Genomic DNA, 6,000 nt, shown 5'->3' on the forward strand with positions numbered 1-6,000 from the left:
ATGTAATTGATGTATATGAGTAAGATTATACTAGAGTTTCTAGAATATATTATCACATATGGATAATCAAAGGAAGTGGATAATTACCATATTTGAGATAATGATATTTATTCAAATTAGGGTTATCCATAGCATCCTTGGTGCATTACAAATAGAGCCCTTGAATATGAGAATTTTAGCCAGTCTTTCTTAGAAAAAGAAATCGAAATTTTGGATCCTTTCCTCCTCTCTCATATCATTCTCATGCATTGTGTGTTTTTGAGCCATTAGAGGTGTTACACTTGTGACACTAAGTTCTCAAGATTCAAGATCTACAAGGGAATCATTGTTATTACAATATAACAATCAAGGTATGTAACCAAACCCTATTTATATATATAACTATATATATATAACTATATATATATATATATATATATATATATATATATATATATATATATATATAATTCGAAAATTGTAGTTGCTTCCTAGGGTTTCTCCTTTTGTGTTCAAGTTTGCATGTTCAATTAGAGAAAACCTAGATCCAAAGCATTAGAGTTGCATGCACACATATGAACTATTGTGATGCTCAAAACTCACCAGACACACTACAACAGAATGGAAGCATGGAACAAAAGCATCTTCATATCTTGAATTTTGCAAGTGCATTGAGATTTCAAGCCCATTTACCTGTTACTTTCTGGGGTGAATGTGTACTTACTGCAGGTTATTTGATCAACATAACACCTACTCCACTTTCGAAGGAAAAAATGCCATATGAGATTCTATTTGTTCAAACACCTTCTCTTGAACACATATGTGTGTTTTGGCTGTCTTTTTTATGCAAAGATATTTAATTGTGACAAAGACAAGTTTGCAAGTCGCAGTCGAAGGTGTATTTTTATCGGTTACCCTATGGAAAGAAGGGGTGGAGTTTGTATAATTTGGATACCGGGATGAGGTTTAAATCCCGAGATGTGATTTTTGTTGAACATGAATTTCCTTTCTTCAAAATTAACAAAGGTGTAGGGTGTGTGTGTATATATATGGAAAATGGTGATACCACAACTATGGAATCTCACTAGCTTCCTATAACTAAACACAACTCCATAAGGGGATCCAAATCGTAGAAGAGACTAATTGTGAAACCTCTACTCAACATGCATAGTCCGACGAAGCTATAAAAAAGGATACTTGTACCGAGTTTCATGGTGTGCCACATGGAACAAGGAACCATGAGTCAAATAATGAAGAGATTGGTAGAGGGTTGCGACAAAACAACCTAGTGTACGCATCAAAGACTTTGTACTACATACTACCCATCTTGACCATACCACTCCATCAATATCCTCAGGTAGTCTGTATCCCATTTCCGATTATGTAACTTGTTGTATTTTTTCTACTTCACATAGTCATTTCCTAACAACAATAACTGCATGAATAGAGCCTTGTAGCTACTCAGAAGCAATGAAAATTCCGTCATGGAGGGAAGCCATGAAAAAGGAAATAATGGCTCTTGAGGAAAATATAACATGGTACATCACAACCCTACCGAAAGGAAAAAGTGTATTAGGGAGAAAATATGTCTACAAACTGAAAGACAATGCAAATGGTACAATAGAGAGACATACGGAAAGGCTGGTGGTTTTAGGAAATCATCAAGTGGAAGGTCTTGACTATACATAAACATTTGCTCCAACCACAGAAAATGGTGACCATTCGAATATTCCTAACAGTTGTAATAGTAAAGAAATGGGAGTTACATCAGATGGATGTGCACAACTTTGTAATGAAGTCCATGATAATCTCCTCCCATTTCCATATGGGGATGTCTAACGGCTGCATCTTGCCGTGAGGTCTCTGGTGCTCGACCTTGACCTTCTAGCAGATCAAGCACCTCTCGACATACCAGGCTACATCCCGCTTCATGCAGGGCCACCAGTAATCAGAACAAAGATCTTTATACATCTTCGTCGCCCCGAGATGGATGGAAAATTTGGATTTGTGCGCCTCCTCCATCAAGATTTGGCGCGCACCACCTAATTATGTGTAACGACCCAAAATTTAAGACCAAAAATTTCTTTAATAAATCATTTTTTAACGTAAAGTCATCATTCCAAAACATAATATGAATATAAGTTTCAAAACACATGTTCGTTATTAGAGTAAACATTCCCAGGCTGTCTAATCTATGGTGTGTGCCATGCGATCACCCCGAGCTCTTTCCTCCGCTACCGGAAGTACCTGAAACCAAAATTGAAAACCGTAAGCACGAAGCTTAGTGAGTTCCCCACCCTACCACATACCATGCATAACCACATACTGCACATACTGGGCCACGCCCCTATCTTGGGCCTCGCCCCTACCTCGGGCCTCGCCCGCTACAACGGCCCCGCCGCTCCAGGCCCCGCCTGGCTTTGAGCCCCGCTCGGATACAGATCTGTTTTACTTAGGCCTCGCCTGTCACAGGGCCTCGCCCGTCAACAATTAATAACACATAAACATTTCATAACACATAACTAACACATGCAACTGGTTCTGTCCTAAGGCCTCGCCTTTCCTGGGCCTCGCCCATGTCCTGCTACTGAGGAGTCATGGAACCCCATCCATGCTCCTAATGGTAGTGAGGTACGGGCCTAGCCCACTCTCACTCCTGTTCTAATTCGGGCCTCGCCCCTAATCTGCTACTAGTGAGATATGGAACCCCATCCACACTCTGCTATTGGTGAGATACGGGACCTCGCCCACACTCACCTCCCTACCAGGTACATACATGTATCACACAGACAACAAGTATAAACTATCATATATAAACAATTCTTTGGGCACCCGCCCGCTATTACTGGACCTCGTCCTGCAAACAATACTAGCATACTGTGCCTAGGGCTAACCCCCGGGTCTTCTACTCATAACTACATGGGCCGGCATTGTGGCCTTAGACCCATTCACACAAAGGGAAACTCACCTAAACTGGCTGAACTTGCTGATGATCTCACTAGCTGCTTCCCGACAACTCACGGAACTCCTGCTCCCCTTGCTCCCCGAACTACCAATATCAATGCAACACTGAGTCTAACCGACCCCCGAAAGACAACCAAGTCCACCCTGGTCCAAAGTCAAGGTCTTGGTCAAAGTCAACCTTCTAGGTCAACCCTACTCGCCGAGTCACCCTACTGACTCGTCGAGTTCGAAATAGTCAGATTCCTTCCATTCGCGACTCGACTCGCTGAGTCAGTCCATGACTCGCCGAGTCTACCGATTTCTGAGTCCAGACCTGTCCAACTCACTGAGTCTCCACCCGAATCACTGATTCGAGTCACAACTTGAAGGATTTGGGGTTTTGTGACCTGACTCGCCGAGTCCAAGAACAGACTCGCCGAGTCCAAGGCAATCTTCATACGACTCGACGAGTTGTTCATCTCACTCGTCGAGTTTCTCCACAACTTCATGCTACTCGCCGAGTCCACTCAAAGGACTCGTCGAGTCCCTTCAGATCTCCTTACATGCAGAGGATTTTAGAGTCATGCATGGACTCCAAACTGTAGATCTACCCTTCCCAAGCCTATTCCACATGTAAAGTTGCAAACTTTACGTGTAGAGAAGGAGATCTAGGAAAAATATGCCATAAACTAGGGTGTAAGGCCAAGGGGCTTCAAAATCGACTTAATGGCTGATACTTTATGCTTCTCCAGGCCCTAAAACACTTGAATCTGAAGTAGCAATTCCAGATCCGACTTCTAACCCAAAATAATAATATTATGGCAAAAGAGCCCCAACAACCACACATAGATCTAGGTGCAAAAAGGGTCCAGGAACTAGTTTATTACCTCCAAGTGCTCAGAATGAACTCACAATCCCAGATCTATAGCTCCTTCTTGCTCCTCCAAGTTCCTTCTTCCTTTTCCAAGCTTTAATGCACCTTCCAAGGCTTAACTAGGAGATGTGACGGCTAGGGTTTGATATCCAGGGCTAAAGAGGCAGTAAGGAACCCTAGGAAGAAGATTAAGACATTTATATAGGCCCCAAGTCCCGAATTTAGGGTTTTCAATGCACAGACCAGACTCGCCGAGTCACCTTGACCGACTCGCCGAGTCGGTCGTTTACACCTCGACCCGGATCCCGCTCGGACTCACCGAGTCCCTCCTTGGACTCGCCGAGTCGACCCTTAAATTAGGGCTTTTCTTTCCCTTCTTGGCCTTTGAAACTTTGGGTGTTACAACTCTCCCCCACTTAAACTAAACTTCGTCCTCGAAGTTTACTATACTCTACTGTCGGCGATCAACTTCCAAAGCCCCACCATCCATTCTAGCACCAGCTGCCTAACTTTGCTGGCCTTCCGTATGAACTGAGACCATCCTGGTCCTTACCAACCTATCAATATCTGGATTACCGACTCTCACCGATTACTGACCCAGCACAACCACTAGTCGCTCCCAGCGACAATCGAGGATACTTCCGCCACCTATACTGCTCAATCTATTCTGCCATGCTGGCACTACAATTTCCTTGGATCCCCGATCCCCTTGCCTAGACGCTAAGATCCTACCAGGTCCCACCTGTGCTGCTAAAACTCACGGGCCTCGCCCACGGGTCCCACCCAACCATACTACTGAGCCACCCTACTCTCAGGTCTCACCTATACTGCTATCCTTATATGGGCCTCGCCCACGGGTCTCACCTGACTATATCCTAGAGCGGCCTCTTCCGAGGTCTCATATCTCCATGGCTATATAGGCAACTCCATACCATTCTCATCCATTTTCCATTCCCGATCCCTATCTGAATGTTAGGAGATAAGGGCCTCGCCCCAACTCCGCCAACGAGCTACTACAAAATGCTACGGCTGCCCCGTAGTCTTACATCACTTTCCACCACTGACTGCTGACACGAAAACATCTCCTGCTATTTGACCTCAAGATCCCCATTTCGACTAACACGAGCTCTACATGTGGCCCTTTAACCTGAATCCGAACCACATACCCACCATTACCCTTCACACGCACGCACTGATGGGAAGTTCTCAAACTCCCAACCCTGAACTTTTAAACGCTGAACTACCCCTTTTCCTTATCAGAAATCATATACCCGATCTAGATTCGCGTGCCCTTACCCTTATACACTCGGAGGATTCTCCCCCACTTGGATCCTGCTTACACCTCGATGATCGATGAGAAGAAATCCCAATCCTTGCTACCATAATCAATCCGCTGAGGAATCCCAGCTTACCATAGCTAAGGATCCAACCTATCCATCCTAAAACTTATATGGCTCCGAACTAGCGAGACATACCGAGTTTCACCAAGGCATGCTACGGATACTGCACTCAATGTAACCTTCTTCGATACAACCCATCCCTTAATTACTAACCAAATATCCAAGGTATGCAAACAACATATAATTCGATCACAATGAATCCGCTCGAAAATAAAATGCTCAACCGCTAATGATACAGAACCATAACAATATAATCATGCACAAACTAAAAGGACTGAAAATGGAAGTTGCATACCTGCAATGTCCGACGCTGCTCGCATCTCTAGAGTAGCCATCTGAAAAGCCCTGCCTCCAACTGCAGGCGTCTCCGTACGGCCCTGATGGCCGTCTGTGATCCTCAAAGTTGCAGGGGCAGGTGCCACCACCCGTCCTGCTGAAAGCAAACTGGGGCACTGGGCCTTCTTGTGGCCCCGCTGATTGCAGTGAAAACATATCAAGTCTGATCCCTGAGTGATGGTAGCAGTACAATCTCTGCTAAAATGACCAGTCCGACCGCACCTAAAACAGCCAGACTCACCGCCACTACCACTCCTGCACGCGCCCCCGTGCGTCCTGCCACACCTTCCGCATCGAATGCGGTCCTGATAATCCCTCGATCTCGACTCTGATCCCTTGGGCCTTTTGCCCGAATTCGCGGCTACCTGATCCTCATCCGGCTTCCTCTTCCAGATCTGCTCCAAATCAATTTCCCTCTCCCTGGCCCGAGAAATCTTATCCTCCAGAGTCTTACATCCGGACCTGCTC

This window comes from Lactuca saligna, chromosome 5, assembly GCF_052625555.1.
Source record: "Lactuca saligna cultivar CGN05327 chromosome 5, ASM5262555v1, whole genome shotgun sequence".
In the NCBI taxonomy this organism is placed as follows: Eukaryota; Viridiplantae; Streptophyta; class Magnoliopsida; order Asterales; family Asteraceae; genus Lactuca; species Lactuca saligna.